General features: G+C 39.9%; 1 pseudogene; it reads left to right on the top strand.

Annotated features, from left to right (window-relative positions):
* The window catches only part of LOC133102252 (formin-2-like), a 40958-nt pseudogene that overhangs the window by 4728 nt on the left and 17025 nt on the right, over positions 1-19205 (top strand).

Raw genomic sequence — 19205 nt, 5'->3', positions numbered from 1 at the left:
ATGGACATATATACATCAGCAAATGTAGAATAGATAGCTAGTGGGAAGCAGTCACATAGCACAGGGAGATCAGCTCGGTGCTTTGTGTCCACCTAGAGGGATGGGATAGGGAGGGTGGGAGGGAGACGCAAGTGGGAGGAGATATGGGGATATATGTTTATCTATAGCTGATTCACTTTGTTATACAGCAGAAACTAACACCATTGTAAAGCAATTATACTCCAATAAAGATGATTTTTTAAAAAAGAAATAAACCATAGCAAAAAAAAAAAATTACTTACTGGTTAGGAAATAGCTAGAAGTAGATATAGTAGAATCGATCAATTTCAATAAGTTATTTTTTTTTGAATTTTATTTTATTTTTTTATACAGCAGGTTCTTATTAGTTATCCATTTTACACATATCAGTGTATACATGTCAATCCCAATCTCCCACTTCATCACACTACCTCCCCCCCCCCCACTTTCCCCCCTTGGTGTCCATATGCTTGTTCTCTACATCTGTGTCTCCATTTCTGCCCTGCAAACCAGTTCATCTGTACCATTTTTCTAGGTTCCACATATATGTGTTAATATACGATATTTGTTTTTCTCCTTCTGGCTTACTTCAGTCTGTATGACAGTCTCTAGATCCATCCATGTCTCTAAAAATGACCCAATTTCATTCCTTTTTATGGCTGAGTAATATTCCATTGTATATATGTGCCACATCTTCTTTATCCATTCATCTGTCAGTGGACACATAGGTTGCTTCCATGTCCTCGCTATTGTAAATAGAGCTGCAATGAACATTTTGGTACATGACACTTTTTGAATTATGGTTTTCTCAGGGTATACGCCCGGTAGTGGGATTGCTGGGTCGTATGGTAGTTCTATTTTTAGTTTTTTAAGGAACCTCCATAGTTTTCTCCATAGTGGCTGTATCAATTTACATTCCCACCAACAGTGCAAGAGGGTTCCCTTTTCTCCACACCCTCTCCAGCATTTATTGTTTCTAGATTTTTTGTTGATGGCCATTCTGACCGGTGTGAGATGATATCTCATTGTAGTTTTGTTTTGCATTTCTCTAACGATTAATGATGTTGAGCATTCTTTCTTGTGTTTGTTGGCAATCTGTATATCTTTAGAGAAATGTCTATTTAGGTCTTCTGCCCATTTTTGGATTGGGTTGTTTGTTTTTTTGTTATTGAGCTGCATGAGCTGCTTGTAAATTTTGGAGATTAATCCTTTGTCAGTTCCTTCATTTGCAAATATTTTCTCCTATTCTGAGGGTTGTGTTTTGGTCTTGTTTATGGTTTCCTTTGCTGTGCAAAAGCTTTTAAGTTTCATTAGGTCCCATTTGTTTATTTTTGTTTTTACTTCCATTTCTCTAGGGGCTGGGTCAAAAAGGATCTTGCTGTGATTTATGTCATAGAGTGTTCTGCCTATGTTTTCCTCTAAGAGTTTGATAGTGTCTGGCCTTACACTTAGGTCTTTAATCCATTTTGAGTTTATTTTTGTGTATGGTGTTGGGGAGTGTTCTAATTTCATACTTTTACATGTACCTGTCCAGTTTTCCCAGCACCACTTATTGAAGAGGCTGTCTTTTCTCCACTATATATGTTTGCCTCCTCTATCAAAGATAAGGTGACCATATGTGCTTTGGTTTATCTCTGAGCTTTCTATCTTCTTCCATTGATCTATGTTTCTGTTTTTGTGCCAGTACCATATTGTCTTGATTACTGTAGCTTTGTAGTATAGTCTGAAGTCAGGGAGTCTGATTCCTCCAGCTCCATTTCTTTCCCTCAAGACTGCTTTTGCTATTCGGGGTCTTTTGTGTCTCCATACAAATTTTAATATTTTTTTGTTCTAGTTCCATAAAAAATGCCATAGGTAATTTGATAGGGATTGCATTGAATCTGTAGATTGCTTTGGGTAGTATAGTCATTTTCACAATGTTGATTCTTCCAATCCAGGAACATGGTATATCTCTCCACCTGTTTGTACCATCTTTAATTACTTTCATTAGTGTCTTATAGTTTTCTGCATACAGGTCTTTTGTCTCCTTAGGTAGGTTTGTTCCTAGGTATTTTATTCTTTTTGTTGCAATGGTAAATGGGAGTGTTTCCTTAATTTCTCTTTCAAAATTTCATCATTACTGTATAGGAATGCAAGAGACTTCTGTGCATTAATCTTGTATCCTGAAACTTTACCAAATTCATTGATTAGCTTTGGTAGTTTTCTGGTGGCATCTTTAGGATTCTCTATGTATAGTATCATGTCCTCTGCAAATAGTGACAGTTTTACTTCTTTTCCAATTTGTATTCCTTTTATTTCTTTTTCTTCTCTGATTGCTGTATCTAGGACTTCCAAAACTACGTTGAATAATAGTGGTGAGAGTGGACATCCTTTTCTTGTTCTTGATCTTATAGGAAATGCTTTAAGTTTTTCACCATTGAGAATGATGCTTTCTGTGGGTTTGTCGTATATGGCCTTTATTATGTTGAGGTAAGTTCCCTCTATGTCCACTTTCTGCAGAGTTTTTTTCATAAATTGGTGTTGAATTTTCTCAAAAGCTTTTTCTGAATCTACTGAGATTATCATATGTTTTTTATCTTTCAATTTGTTAATATGGTGTATCATATTGATTGATTTGCACATATTGAAGAATCTTTGCATCCCTGTGATAAATCCCACTTGATCTTGGTGTATCATCCTTTTAATGTGCTGTTGGATTCTGTTTGCTAGTATTTTGTTGAGGATTTTTGCATCTATATTCATCAGTGATATTGGTGTGTAATTTTCCTTTTTGTAGTATCTTTGTCTGGTGTTGGTATCAGGGTGATGGTCACCTCGTAGAATGAGTTTTGGTGTGTTCCTTCCTCTGCAATTTTTTGGAAGAGTTTGAGAAGGATGGGTGTTAGCTCTTCTCTAAATATTTGATAGAATTCACCTGTGAAGCCATCTGGTCCTGGACTTTTGTTTGTTGGAAGATTTTTAATCACAGTTTCAATTTCATTACTTGTGATTGGTCTGTTCATATTTTCTGATTCTTCCTGGTTCAGTCTTGGAAGGTTATATCTTTCTAAGAATTTGTCCATTTCTTCCAGGTTGTCTATTTTATTGGCATAGAGTTGCTTGTAGTAGTCTCTTAGGATGCTTTGTATTTCTGCGGTGTCTGTTGTAACTTCTACTTTTTCATTTCTAATTTTATTGGTTTGAGTCCTCGCCCTCTTTTCCTTGATGAGTCTGGCTAATGGTTTATCAATTTTGTTTATCTTCTCAAAGAACCAGCTTTTAGTTTTATTGATCTTTGCTATTGTTTTCTTTGTTTTTATTTCATTTATTTCTGCTCTGATCTTTATGATTTTTTTCCTTCTGCTAACTTTGGGTTTTGTTTGTTCTTCTTTCTCTAGTTCCTTTAGGTGTAAGGTTACACTGTTTATTTGAGATTTTTCTTGTTTCTTGAGGTAGGCTTGTATAGCTATAAACTTCCCTCTTAGAACTGCTTTTGCTGCATCCCATAGGTTTTGAATCGTCGTGTTTTCATGGTCACTTGTCTCTGGGTATTTTTTGATTTCTTCTCTGATTTCTTCAGTGATCTCTTGGTTATTTAGTAACGTATTGTTTAGCTTCCATGTTTCTGATTTTTACTTTTTTTCCCTGTAATTGATTTCTATTCTCATAGCATTGTGGTCAGAAAAGATGCTTGATATGATTTCAATTTTCTTAAATTTACTGAGGCTTGATTTGTGACCCAAGATGAGATCTATCTTGGAGAATGTTCCATGCGCACTTGGGAAGAAATTGTAATCTGCTGTTTTTGGATGGAATGTCCTATAAATATCAGTTAAATCTATCTGGTGTATTTTGTCATTAAAGCTTCTGTTTCCTTATTTATTTTCATTTTGGATGATCTGTCCATTGGTGTAAGTGAGGTGTTAAAGTCCCCCACTATTATTGTGTTACTTTTGATTTCCCCTTGTATAGCTGTTAGCAGTTGCCTTATTTATTGAGGTGCTCCTATGTTGGGTGCATATATATTTATAATTGTTATATCTTCTTCTTGGATTGATCCCTTGATCATTATGTAGTGTCCTTCCTTGTCTCCTGTAACATTCTTTGTTTTAAAGTCTATTTTATCTGATATGAGTATTGCTACTCTAGCTTTCTTTTGATTTCCATTTGCATGGAATGTCTTTTTCCATCCCCTCACTTTCAGTCTGTATGTGTCCCTAGGTCTGAAGTGGGTCTCTTGTAGACAGCATATATATGGGTCTTGTTTTTGTATCCATTCAGCAAGCCTGTGTCTTTTGGTTGGAGCATTTAATCCATTCACGTTTAAGGTTATTATCGATATGTATGTTCCTATGACCATTTTCTTAATTGTTTTGGGTTTGTTTTTGTAGTTCATTTTCTTCTCTTGTGTTTCCCACTTAGAGAAGTTCCTTTAGCATTTGTTGTAGAGCTGGTTTGGTGGTGCTGAATTCTCTTAGCTTTTGCTTGTCTGTAAAGCTTTTGATTTCTCCATCGAATCTGAAAGAGATCCTTGCTGGGTAGAGTAATCTTGGTTGTAGGTTCTTCCCTTTCATCACTTTAAGTATATCATGCCACTCGCTTCTAGCTTGTAGAGTTTCAGCTGTTAACCTTATGGGCGTTCCCTTGTATGTTATTTGTCATTTTTCCCTTGCTGCTTTCAATAATTTTTCTTTGTCTTTAATTTTTGTCAATTTGATTACAATGTGTCTTGGCATGTTTCTCCTTGGGTTTGCCCTGCACTTGGTGGCTATTTCCTTTCCCCTGTTAGGGAATTTTCGACTATAATCTCTTCAAATATTTTCTCTGGTCCTTTGTCTCCCTCTTCTCCTCCTGGAACCCCTATAATGCGAATGTTGTTGTGTTTTATGTTGTCCCAGAGGTCTCTTAGGCTGTCTTCATTTCTTTTCACTCTGTTTTCTTTAGTCTGTTGGACATCAGTGAATTCCATCATTCTGTTTTCCAGGTCACTTATCCGTTCTTCTGCCTCAGTTATTCTGCTATTGATTCCTTCTATGTAGTTTTTATTTCAGTTATTGTATTGTTCATCTCTGTTTGTTTGTTCTTTAATTCTTCTAGGTCTTTGTTAAACATTTCTTGCATCTTCTCGATCCTTGCCTCCATTTTTTTTCCGAGGTCCTGGATCACCTTCACTATCATTTTTCTGAATTCTTTTACTGGAAGTTTGCCTATCTCCACTTCATTTAGTTGTTTTTCTGGGGTTTTATCTTGTTCCTTCATCTGGTATATAGCCCTCTGCCTTTTCATCTTGTCTATCTTTCTTTGAATGTGGTTTTTGTTCCACAGGCTGCAGGATTATAGTTCTTCTTGCTTATGCTGTCTGCCCTCTTGTGGATGAGGTTATCTAAGAGGCCTGTGCAAGTTTCCTGATGGGAGGGACTGGCGTCCTGAATTCTTTACATTCTTTGCTCTTTATTCTGCTCTTCTGTAGTTATTTCCACTATTTTATCTTCCAGGTCACTTATCCGTTCTTCTGCCTCAGTTATTCTGCTATTGATTCGTTCTAGAGAATTTTTAATTTCATTTATTATGTTGTTCATGATTGTTTGTTTGGTCTTTAGTTTTTCTAGGTTTTGTTAAACGTTTCTTGTATTTTCTCCATTCTATTTCCAAGATTTTGGATCATCTTTACTATCATTACTCTGAATTATTTTTCAGGTAGACTGCCTATTTCCTCCTCATTTTTTTGGTCTGGTGGATTTTTCCCTTGCTCCTTCATCTGCTGTGTGTTTCTCTGTCTTCTCATTTTGCTTAACTTACTGTGTTTGGGGTCTCCTTTTTGCAGGCTGCAGGTTCATAGTTCCTGTTGTTTTTGGTATCTGCCTCCAGTGTCTAAGTGTGGTTCAGTGGGTTTTGTAGGCTTCCTGGTGGAGGGCATGGTGACTATGTTTTCATGGATGAGGCTAGATCTTGTCTTTCTGGTGGGCACGTCCATGTCTGGTGGTGTGTTTTGGGGTGTCTGTGACCTTATTATGATTTTAGGCAGCCTTTCTGCTATTGGGTGGGGTTGTGTTCCTGTCTTGCTAGTTGTCTGGCATAGGGTGTCCAGCACTGTAGCTTGCTGATCATTGAGTGGAGCTGAGTCTTGGTGTTGAGATGGAGGTCTCTGGGAGATTTTCACCGTTTGATATTATGTGCAGCTGGGAGATCTCTAGTGGACCAATATCCTGAACTCAGCTCTCCCACCTCAGAGGCACAGGCCTGATACCTGGCTGGAGCACCAAGACCCTGTCATCTACATGGCTCAGAATAAAAGGGAGAAAAAAAAAAAAGAAGGAAAGAAAAATAAAATTAAATTAAAGTTATTAAAATAAAAATAATTATTAAAAATAAAAAATTAAAAAGTAATAAAAAAAAGAAAGAAGCAAAGAAAGAAGAGAGCAAACATACCAAAAAACAAATCCACCTATGATAACAAGTGCTAAAACTATACTAAAAAAAAAAAAAAAAAGGACAGACAGAACCCTAGGACAAATGGTAAAAGCCAAGTTATACAGACAAAATCACACACAGAAGCATAGACATACACACTCACAAAAAGAGAAAAAAGAAAAAAATATATATATATGGTTGCTCCCCAAATCCACTGCCTAATTTGGGATGATTCATTGTCTATTCAGGTATTCTACAGATGCAGGGTTCAAGTTGATTGTGGAGATTTAATCCGCTGCTCCTGAGGCTGCTGGGAGAAATTTCCCTTTCTCTTCTTTGTTCACACAGCTCCTGTGTTCATCTTTGGATTTGGCCCCATCTCTGCATGTAGGTCACCTGAGGGTGTCTGTTCTTCGCTCAGACAGGACGGGGTTAAAGCAACAGCTGATTAGGGGGCTTTGGCTCATTCAGGCCGGGGGGAGGGATGGGTATGGAATGTAGGGCGAGCCTTCGGTGGCAGAGGCCAGCATGACATTGCAACAGCCTGAGGTGCACTGTGTTTTTTCCCGGGGAAGTTGTCCCTGGATCACGGGACCCTGGCAGTGGCGGACTGCACAGGCTCCCAGGAGGGGAGGTGTGGATAGTGACCTGTGTTTGCACACAGGCTTCTTGGTGGCTGTAGCAGCAGCCTTAGCATCTCATGGGGTCTGTGCTGATACCGCAGCTTGCTCCTGTCTCTGGAGCTCGTTTAGGTGGTTCTCTGTATCCCCTCTCCTCGCACACTGTGAAACAAAGAGACAAGAAAAAGTCTCTTGCCTCTTCGGCAGTTCCAGACTTTTTCCCGGACTCCCTCCTGGCTAGCTGTGGTGCACTATCCCCCTTCAGGCTGTTCACACAGCCAACCCCAGTCCTCTCCCTGAGATCTGACCTCCAAAGCCCGAGCCTCAGCTCCCAGCCCCCACCCTTCCCGGCGGGTGAGCAGACAAGCCTCTCGGGCTGGTGAGTGCTGGTCGGCACCAATCCTCTGTGCAGGAATCTCTCCGCTTTGCCCTCTGCACCCCTGTTGCTGCACTCTCCTCTGTGACTCTGAAGCTTCCACCCCACCCACCCCCCGTCTCCGCCAGTGAAGGGGCTTCCTAGTGTGTGGAAACTTTTCCTCCTTCACAGCTCCCTCCCAGAGGTGCAGGTCCCATCCCTCTTATTTTGTCTCTGTTTTTTCTTTTTTCTTTTGCCCTACCCTGGTACGTGGGGAGTTTCGTGTCTTTTGGGAAGTCTGAGGTCTTCTTCCAGCATTCAGTAGGTGTTTTGTAGGAGTTGTTCCACAGGTAAATGTATTTCTGATGTATTTGTGGGGAGGAAGGTGATCTCCATGTCTTACTCCTCCACCATCTTGAAGGTCTCCACTGACTTTGCTTTGATGTTAAAGCTCTTTCTTCAAAACTGGCCAACTCTGGTGTTGAGTTCAGAGTAGAAATTTGTCAGGATAAGAGACAAATGTTTTGATTAACTTAGTGAAATGCAGTATTTGGGAAAATGCCTGCAGTGTTAATATTCTGTTGCCACAGTGACACGTGTTGGTGAGTGATTACGTCATGCTGTTCTCAGTGATTTTGTTCTGAAAGATGCTCTCTGAGCTCAGGTGCAGGCCTAATGACTGCCCAGTGCCCACTTTCCTGGGGCTGCTGCTTTGCTTCCATGGTTTCTTCATTCTTTGATCTCTCATTTCATCCCCTCCCACAACTACTCAACACATATTTTTAACATCTGTGGTGCGCCAGGCACTGTTGTGGATGCTGGGGACTCATTAAGGAAGAATCTACAAATTCTCTCTCTTCACAGCGTTTGACTTAGTCGAGGTGAGAGTGAGGTCGGCAAACAAGTGAATTCTGCAGGCTTTCCTTAGAGAATCTGTGCTGTGGAGAGAGAGAGGGAACGGGGGGCTGCCGGGAGCGGGTGGGGGCGGGGCCACGGGGGTGCTCCCGGGAGCGGGTGGGGGCGGGGGCAGACATTCTCCCCCTGACTCCGTGGGAGATCTTGTGGCCGGAGCGGGACTGGCGTGATACAGGGTGGCAGGAAGGCCAGTGTGGCCGGAGCCCTGTGAGCGGGTGTCGAGCCAGAGAGGTAGGGGTATGGGCAGGTGGAAGGAGGTCCGTGGGCCCAGGTGGAGACGACGCTTTAATCCAAGTGAAATGAGAACTTTCTATGTAGTTTAGCAATATGTTGTACGATTTAAACCACGAATGCCTTTTATTTTTTCTATGCGTTGTCACATACATGAACTAAAATGCTGCTGAACTGGGAAGGTCTGAAGTATCCCCAGAGCGACAGCTGTGTGCTGTCAGGTGTCTGGTCTGCATGCCAGTTGAGGGCAGGGAGCAGAGTGAAGGTCAGGAGACAGATTCGTCTTTGTATCGCCACCAGCCGCTGTGTCAGGTCCTCGGTTCCTCACTGCAGATGCCCAGGATGGGCAAGGGGAGTCGTTCTCAGACTCCTATCCACAGAGTGCTGGGGGTTCCTGGAGGTTTTCTTAGGTTTTTATGTAACTCCCGTGCAAGCTTCACTTAGAAGAAAGTATCCCCTACCTTAAAAAACAAAAGAAAACATGGCCTTGGTTATCCCTTAGGTTTTCCAGCATGAAGAATTTTCAGTCCTGTAGGTTCTCAAATGACAATTACTCATTGCCTCTTGGTGAGCACTCATTACCTCTCACTGAAAGTGGAAGGTCAGTTGTCAATAGTCAGGTAAGGCATCCAAGATCCCACCTTTCCAGACTGGGGAGTTGGCTTCTGTCACTGTACAGACTTAAGTGAATAATATGAACTGTGAATGTCTTGGCAGATACTTCCTGGAACAAAGTAGAAACTAGCTATTGAGACAAATTATCATGACTGATGTGTAAAGAAGGGGGTAGAGCTAATTTAAAAAATGCCTAATGACATGAGTGTGTCATTTTGTGTGTTACATGTACTCAAAAGCAATCATGTCCTCGTAACACGGAGGTATAACTGAAAGGTAGCCTGGGTGTTTGTGTGCTTATTACGGCTGAAGGTATATTATAGTTAGTTTCATTTTGCAATCGAAGAAATGGGAAAATTTTCTCTTTAACATATTGCCTGTCTTCTTCCTTTTCAGCCCAGAGTCTCAATCTGCTGTTTTAGAAACTCTGAAAAAATGTTCAGATACTGCTCAACAGGTAAGAAGATTTAATTAGGGTATCAGATCCCTTTCTCTCTTATTTGCCTCTGCTTTATCTTTCCATCTGCCCAGCCAGCTAGGCGGCCGTGTTTCTCAGCCTGCAGGGGACTCCAGTCAGGTGGGAGGGGGTTTTCTTCCATTCAGACTTTGTGAAGGAAATCAGCCTGGAAGTGGCACTGGGCACAAACTCCTCAGCATCCATATTGTTCCATGTCCTGCTGGAGAGCTGGGCCCACAAGTGCTGGCTTCAGCAGGAAACAGCAGCTACTGTTGCACGGAATGGGCCTAGTTGCACTAATAATCACGTGGATATGATTTTTTTAAAGATGTGCCAGGGCTTTTCTAAAACCAAATAATATTCTTAAGTTGCTTTGGTGGGTGAAACATTAGTTAGTGTGTGTTTAATTTCCACAGAAACTTTCTTATTCTGTTACTAAAGAAGCCACATTAAAGCCTTTGTTTCTTGCACCAAAATGCACTTCCTGCAAAAATAGGAAACACTTATACGGAATAGTAATTGTGGTTAGCAATTGCTCTTTGGGGTATAAAACCATTTTTAAAATTTATTTATACATTCCTCAACTCTACCTTTGAAAATACCTTAGTGTTAGAAATTACCACCAAGAAGCGTGTTTTCTGGAGTGGGGTCTGAGTAGAAAATGAGATGGCTGCTTCCTCGGTTCCAGGCCCAGGTCAGTTTCTAGTCAGTTTGTGACAACATACTCAGGCTATCTGGGACACAGTGTTCTTCTCTGTAAAATCAAAGAATCTGATGATTTTTGAGAACTTTTCCAAGTATAAAATGACTTCCCTTTTCAAAAGAAGCAGCCCTGCATCATACATGAAAGTTTGCTTCTCTTGGAGGATAAATAAGGAAATAAATTGGTTGAGAACTTCATTTTATAGATTATCTGGTGCTTTTCAGAAATATAGCTAGACTGGTCACTTTCATAAGAGTAAAGTTGCTCTTAAGGATAATGTCATAAAACAGGTTTTTCCAGCTTCTTCTTTTTTTTTGTTGTTTGTTTTGTTTGTTTTGTTTGTTTTGTTTTGTTTTTTAGAGCAGAGACTTCCGTCAGGCTGGGGCACTTGCAGAGCCCTGGTGGACTTAGCTGGTAGTTCATTAACTGTGTCATGATTAGCCAGTAGTGAATACAATGAAGAAAAATAAAAAGAGGTTAAGAGAAATAATTAAGAAAAATAGTGCCCTCAGAATATCTTCTCATTATTTTTGCAACACATTTTTTAGCATGACTAAGTTGTGATATGGGATAATATGTTAGATTTTTCTAGTTCGTATTTCCAGGGCATATATTACTGAATTCTCTGTTATATTGATAACGCCAAAGAAAACCTGGACAAAAAGTATTCTATACTATCAATGGTGACCAAACACCAGCAGCATTGCTCTGTGTATTAAGATTCCAGCTGGAATAATTCAAAGTAGATATTCATGTGTGTAAAATTATAATGATTTTCTATGTTTCTTGAGCTCTGAACCAATAATAAGTGGAAAACCTGATGAACTGGGTAATTTTAAAACACCTGAGATTACAGCTTGGAAACTCAAGGGGGAAATAGATTGATTTAAATTTCACACCTTCTCATTTCCTTGTTGCCAGTGAAGTGTCTAGAAGCTAGAAAATATAATAAATTAATGGGTGGTAACATTATTGGGAAGCAGTTGAAGCCGAGCACTCAGTAATGACATCATGTACTCTTGGAATCAGTGACTCTTTATCAATCGTAAGTTTACTTAGGGACCGGTTCATTTCTGAGATGATGTGTGTCTCTTTCATAAGAGCCTAAAGTAACCACCACAAAAGGGATTCAGGAAACTAGAATTAATTACCTATGTACTGTGCACCTGTTCTTTTACTGCATTATCTTATGCAATTCTTATAATAACCCTTTAAAGTAACTATTATAATTCATATTTAACTGATAAGAAAATGATGTTTATAGGAGTTAACTTGCTTCAGGTCAAAAATTGATAAAGGGTAAGAGCCATGGTATGAACATAGGTCTGTTTGACTTTATACTTCCTGTTATCTCCACTATGACAAAAATTAGACTTTTGCACGTGTAATCACCCTGCGGCTATTTAATACCATCTCATGCCAAAATCATCAAATAGATGAGGTGAGAAGTTTATTTTAAGTTATTCTACTGTATTTATACCATTTATAAGAGACTGATGTCAAGATATGTTTTAGAGGCATAGATTGAAGCTGATTACATCACAGACACATGTTTAACTTTGTGTTAAATTGTGTCGATTTTACTAACTTTAGTGCTTCACTACTCTTTAAAAAAAAGTACAGTTCTGTTTTTCACAGAGTGCCTTGCTTCTTTTTTTTTTTATTAAACATCTTTATTGGAGTATAATTGCATTACAATGGTGTGTTATTTTCTGCTTTATAACAAAGTGAATCAGTTATACATATACATATGTTCCCATATCACTTGCTTCTTGCATCTCCCTCCCTCCCACCAGCCCTATCTCATCCCTGAAGGTGGTCACAAGGCACCACGCTGATCTCCCTGTGCTATGTGGCTGCTTCCCACTAGCTATCTATTTTATGTTTGGTAGTGTATGTATGTCCATGCCACTCTCTCACTTTGTCCCAGTTTACCCTTCCTCTCCCCATATCCTCAAGTCCATTCTCTAGTAGGTCTGTGTCTTTATTCCCGTCTTGCCCCTAGGTTCTTCATGACCTTTTTTTTTTTTTTTAGATTCCATATATATGTGTTAGCATATGGTATTTGTTTTTCTCTTTCTGGCTTACTTCACTCTGTATGACAGACTCTAGGCCCATCCACCTCACTACAAGTAATTCAATTTCATTTCTTTTTATGGCTGAGTAATATTCCATTGTATATATGTGCCACATCTTCTTTATCCATTCATCCAATGATGGACACTTAGGTTGTGTACATGTCCTGGCTATTGTAAATAGAGCTGCAATGAACATTTTGGTACATGACTCTTTTTGAATTATGGTTTTCTCAGGGTATATGCCCAGTAGTGGGATTGCTGGGTCGTATGGTAGTTCTATTTTTAGTTTTTTAAGGAACCTCCATAGTTTTCTCCATAGTGGCTGTATCAATTTACATTCCCACCAACAGTGCAAGAGGGTTCCCTTTTCTCCACACCCTCTCCAGCTTTTATTGTTTGTAGATTATTTGATGGTGGCCATTCTGACTGGTGTGAGATGATATCTCATTGTAGTTTTGATTTGTATTTCTCTAATGATTAATGATGTTGAGCATTCTTTCATGTGTTTGTAGGCAATCTGTATATCTTCTTTGGAGAAATGTCTATTTAGGTCTTCTGCCCATTTTTGGATTGGGTTGTTTGTTTTTTTGTTATTGAGCTGAATGAGCTGCTTGTAAATCTTGGAGATTAATCCTTTGTCAGTTGCTTCATTTGCAAATATTTTCTCCCATTCTGAGGGTTGTCTTTTGTTCTTGTTTATGGTTTCCTTTGCTGTGCAAAGGATTTTAAGTTTCATTAGGTCCCATTTGTTTATTTTTGTTTTTATTTCCAGTTCTCTAGGAGCTGGGTCAAAAAGGATCTTGCTGTGATTTATGTCATAGAGTGTTCTGCCTATGTTTTCCTCTAAGAGTTTGATAGTGTCTGGCCTTACATTTAAGTCTTTAATCCATTTTGAGTTTATTTTTGTGTTTGGTGTTAAGGAGTGTTCTAATTTCATACTTTTACATGTACCTGTCCACTTTTCCCAGCACCACTTATTGAAGAGGCTGTCTTTTCTCCACTGTATATTCTTGCCTCCTTTATCAAAGATAAGGTGACCATATGTGCGTGGGTTTATCTCTGGGCTTTCTATCCTGTTCCATTGATCTATATTTTTGTTTTTGTGCCAGTACCAAACTGTCTTGATTACTGTAGCTTTGTAATATAGTCTGAAGTCAGGGAGCCTGATTCCTCCAGCTCCGTTTTTCTTTCTCAAGATTGCTTTGGCTATTCAGAGTCTTTTGCGTTTCCATGCAAATAGTGAAATTTTTTGTTCTAGTTCTGTGAAAAATGCCAGTGGTAGTTTGATAGGGATTGCATTGAATCTGTAGATTGCTTTGGGTAGTATAGTCATTTTCACAATGTTGATTCTTCCGATCTAAGAACATGGTATATCTCTCCATCTATTTGTATCATCTTTAATTTCTTTCATCAGTGTCTTATAATTTTCTGCATGCAGGACTTTTGTCTCCTTAGGTAGGTTTATTCCTAGATATTTTATTCTTTTTGTTGCAATGGTAAATGGGAGTGTTTTCTTAATTTCACTTTCAGATTTTTCATCATTAGTGTATAGGAATGCTAGAGATTTCTGTGCCTTAATTTTGTATCCTGCTACTTTACCAAATTCATTGATTAGCTCTAGTAGTGTTCTGGTAGCATCTTTAGGATTCTCTATGTATGTCATGTCATATGCAATTCTTATGTCATCTGCAAACAGTGACAGCTTTACTTCTTATTTTCCTATTTGGATTCCTTTTATTTCTTTTTCTTCTCTGATTGCTGTGGCTAAAACTTCCAAAACTATGTTGAATAATAGTGGTGAGAGTGGACAACCTTGTCTTCTTCCTGATCTTAGTGGAAATGGTTTCAGTTTTTCACCATTGAGGACGATGTTGGCTGTGGGTTTGTTATATATGGCCTTTACTATGTTGAGGAAACTTCCCTCTATGCCTACTTTCTGCAAGGTTTTTATCATAAATGGATGTTGAATTTTGTTGAAAGCTTTCTCTGCATTGATTGAGATGATCATATGGTTTTTCTCCTTAATTTGTTAATATGGTGTATCACATTTGTTGATTTGCGTATATTGAAGAATCCTTGCATTCCTGGTATAAACCCCACTTGATCACGGTGTATGATCCTTTTAATGTGCTGTCGGATTCTATTTCTTGGTATTTTGTTGAGGATTTTTGCATCTCTGTTCATCAGTGATATTGGCCTGTAGTTTTCTTTCTTTGTGACATCTTTGTCTGGTTTTGGTATCAGGGTGATGGTGGCCTTGTAGAATGAGTTTGGGAGTGTTCCTCCCTCTGCTATATTTTGGAAGAGTTTGAGAAGGATAGGTGTTAGCACATCTCTAAATGTTTGATAGAATTTGTCTGTGAAACCATCTGGTCCTGGACTTTTGTTCGTTGGAAGATTTTTAATAACAGTTTCAATTTCAGTGCTTGTGATTGGTCTGTTTATATTTTCTATTTCTTCCTGGTTCAGTCTAGGAAAGTTGTGCATTTCTAAGAATTTGTCCATTTCTTCCAGGTTGTCCATTTTATTGGGCATATAGTTGCTTGTAGTAATCTCTCATGATCCTTTGTATTTCTGCAGTGTCAATTGTTCTCCTTTTTCATTACTAATTCTATTGATTTGAGTCTTCTCCCTTTTTTTCTTGATGAGTCTGGCTAATGGTTTATCAATTTTGTTTATCTTTGCAAAGAACCAGGTTTTAGTTTTATTGATCTTTGTTATCATTTCCCTCATTTCTTTTTCATTTATTTCTGATCTGATCATTTTGATTTCTTTCCTTCTACTAACTTTGGGTTTTTTTGTTCTTCTTTCTCTAATTGCTTTAGGTGTAAGGTTAGGTTGTTTATTTGAGATGTTTCTTATTTCTTAAGGTAGGATTGTATTGCTATAAACTTCCCTCTTAGAACTGCTTTTGCTGCATCCCATACCTTTGGGGTCTTCGTGTTTTCATTGTCATTTGTTTCTAAGTATTTTTTGATTTCCTCTTCGATATATTCAGTGATTTCTTGGTTATTAAGTAGTGTATTGTTTAGCATCCATGTGCTTGTATTTTTTACAGGTTTTTTCCTGTAATTGATATCTAGTTTCATAGCGTTGTTGTTAGAAAGGATACTTGATACAATTTCAATTTTCTTAAATTTACCAAAGCTTGATTTGTGACCCAAGATAAGATCTATCCTGGAGAATGTTCAATGAGCATGTGAGAAGAATATGTATTCTGTTGTTTTTGGATGGAATGTCCTATAAATATCAATTAAGTCCATCTTGTTTAATGTAACATTTAAAGCTTGTGTTTCCTTATTTATTTTCATTTTGGATGATCTGTCCATTGGTGAAAGTGGGGTGTTAAAGTCCCCTACAATGATTGTGATACTGTCGATTTCCCCTTTTATGGCTGTTAGTATTTGCCTTATGTATTGAGGTGCTCCTATATTGGGTGCATAAATATTTACAATTGTTATAACTTCTTCTTGGATCAATCCCTTGATCATTATATAGTGTCCTTCTTTGTCTCTTGTAATAGTCTTTATTTTAATGTCTATTTTGTCTGATATGAGAATTGCTACTCCAGCTTTCTTTTGATTTCCATTTGCATGGAATATCTTTTTCCATCCCCTCACTTTCAGTCTGTATGTGTCCCTAGGTCTGAAGTGGGTCTCTTGTAGACAGCATATATACGGGTATTGTTTTTGTATCCATTCAGCCAGTCTACATCTTTTGGTTGGAGCATTTAATCCATTTACATTTAGGTAATTATCTATATGTATGTTTCTATTCCCATTTTCTTAAATGTTTTGGGTTTGTTATTGTAGGTCTTTTCCTTCTCTTGTGTTTCCCACTTAGAGAAGTTCCTTTAGCATTTGTTGTAAAGCTGGTTTGGTGGTGCTGAATTCTCTTAGCTCTTGCTTGTCAGTAAAGGTTTTAATTTCTCCATCAAATCTGAATGAGATCCTTGCTGGGTAGAGTAATCTTGGTTGTAGGTTTTTCTCCTTCATCACTTTAAATATGTCCTGCCACTCCCTTCTGGCTTGCAGAGTTTCTGCTGAAAGTTCAGCTGTTAACCTTATGGGGATTCCCTTGTGTGTTATTTGTTGTTTTTCCCTTGCTGCTTTTAATATTTTTTCTTTGTATTTAATTTTTGATAGTTTGATTAACATGTGTCTTGGCGTGTTGCTCCTTGCATTAATCCTGTATGGGACTCTCTGTGCTTCCTGGACTTGATTGACTATTTCCTTTCCCATATTAGGGAAGTTTTCAACTATAATCTCTTCAAATATTTTCTCAGTCCCTTTCTTTTTCTCTTCTTCTTCTGGGACCCCTATAATTCGAATGTTGGTGCGTTTAATGTTGTCCCAGAGGTCTCTGAGACTGTCCTCAGTTCTTTTCATTCTTTTTTCTTTATTCTGCTCTGCAGTAGTTTCTTCCACTATTTTATCTTCCAGGTCACCTATCCGTTCTTTTGCCTCAGTTATTCTGCTATTGATCCCTTGTAGAGAATTTCTAATTTCATTTATTGTGTTGTTCATCATTGTTTGTTTGCTCTTTAATTCTTCTAGGTCCTTGTTATACGTTTCTTGTATTTTCTCTATTCTATTTCCAAGATTTTGGATCATCTTTACTATCATTATTCTGAATTCTTTTTCAAGTAGACTGCCTATTTCCTCTTCATTTGTTAGGTCTGGTGGGTTTTTACCTTGCTCCTTCAACTGCTGTTTCTCTGTCTTCTCATTTTGCTTAACTTACTGTGTTTGGGGTTTCCTTCTTGCAGGCTGCAGGTTCGTAGTTCCCTTTGTTTTTGGTGTGTGTCCCAAGTGGCTAAGGTTGGTTCAGTGGGTTGTGTAGGCTTCCTGGTGGAGGGGACTAGTGCCTGTGTTCTGCTGGATGAGGCTGGATCTTGTCTTTCTGGTGCATAGGTCCATGTCTTGTGGTGTGTTTTGGGGTGTCTGTGGCCTTATTATGATTTTAGGCTGCCTCTGTGCTAATGGATGGGGTTGTGTTCCTGTCTTGCTAGTTGTTTGGCATAGGGTGTCCAGCACTGTAGCTTTCTGGTCGTTGAGTGAAGCTGGGTCTTGTTGTTGAGATGGAGATCTCTGGGAGATTTTCACCATTTGATATTATGTGGAGCTGGGAGGTCTCTTGTGGACCAGTTGGCTCTCCCACCTCAGAGACACAGCCCTGACACCTGGCTTGAGCACCAAGAGCCTTTCATCCACATGGCTCAGAATAAAAGGGAGAAAAAATAGAAAGAATGAAAGAAAGAAGATAAAGTAAAACAGAAAAATAAAGTAAAATAAAATATAATAAAGTTATTAAAATAAAAAGTAAAAAAATAATTATTAAGAAAAAAATTTTTTAAGTTAAAAAAAAACCAAAAACAGATGGATAGAACCCTAAGAAAAATGGTAAAAGCAAAGCTATACAGACAAAATCACACACAGAAGCACACACATACACACTCACAAATAGAGAAAAAGGGAAAAATATATATATCTTTGCTCCCAAAGTCCACCTCCTCAATTTGGGATGATTCGTTGTTTATTCTGGTATTCCACAGATGCAGGGTACATCAAGTTGATTGTGGAGATTTAATCTGCTTCTCCTGAGGCTGCTGGGAGAGATTTCCCTTTCTCTTCTTTGTTCACACAGCTCCTGGGATTCAGCTTTGGATTTGGACCCGCCTCTGTGTGTAGGTGGCCTGAGGGCGTCTCTTCGCTCAGACAGGACAGGGTTAAAGGAGCAGCTGATTCCGGGGCTCTGGTTCACTCCGGCCGGGGGAAGGGAGGGGCACGGATACGGGGAGAGCCTGCGGCAGCAGAGGCCAGTGTGACATTGCACCAGCCTGAGGTGCACCGTGCGTTCTCCTGGGGAAGTTGTCCCTGGATCACGGGACCCTAGCAGTGGCGGGCTGCACAGACTCCCAGGAGGGGCGGTGTGGAGAGTGACCTGTGCTCGCACACAAGCTTCTTGGTGGTGGCAGCAGCGGTCTTAGCTTCTCATGCCCGTCTCTGGGGTCCGCGCTGATTGCTGCGGCTCGCGCCTGTCTCTGGAGCTCATTTAGGCGGTGCTCTGAATCCCTTCTCCTCATGCACCCCGAAACAATGGTCTCTTGCCTCTTCGGCAGCTCCAGACCTTTTCCTGGACTCCCTCCCAGCTAGCCGTGGTGCACTAGCCTCTTCAGGCTGTGTTCGCGCAGCCACCCCCAGTCCTCTCCCTGGGATCCGACCGAAGCCCGAGCCTCAGCTCCCAGCCCCTGCCCACCCCGGCGGGTGAGCAGACAAGCCTCTCGGGCTGGTGAGTGCTGGTCGGCACCGATCCTCTGTGCGGGAACCTCTCCACTTTGTCCTCCGCACACCTGTGGCTGCGCGCTCCTCCATGGGTCCAAAGCTCCCCCCCTCCGCCACCCACAGCCTCCACCCGTGAAGGGGCTTCCTAGTGTGTGGACACCTTTCCTCCTTCACTGCTCCCTCCCACTGGTGCAGGTCCCATCCCTATACTTTTGTCTCTGTTTTTTCTTTTTTCTTTTGCCCTACCCAGGTACGTGTGGAGTTTCTTGCCTTTTGTGAGGTCTGAGGTCTTCTGCCAGTGTTCAGTGGGTGTTCTATAGGAGCTGTTCCCCATGTAGATGTATTTCTGATGTATCTGTGAGGAGGAGGGTGATCTCCATGTCTTACTCTTCCGCCATCTTGAAGCTCCTCCGAATGCCTTGCTTCTTAGTTACTAGACAGCAGTCTCTCTGTCTGTAAGCTGCCCCTGCAGAGGAAGTGGGGGGGGCTTCCGGGGGGTTTGCTGTGTGACTGATGAACGTGAGGCACCCAGAGGGTGG

Source organism: Eubalaena glacialis, chromosome 12, assembly GCF_028564815.1.
Source record: "Eubalaena glacialis isolate mEubGla1 chromosome 12, mEubGla1.1.hap2.+ XY, whole genome shotgun sequence".
Lineage (NCBI taxonomy): Eukaryota > Metazoa > Chordata > Mammalia > Artiodactyla > Balaenidae > Eubalaena > Eubalaena glacialis.
Note: the sequence above shows the minus strand (reverse complement) of the source record. Positions and strands in the feature narration are given on the sequence as shown.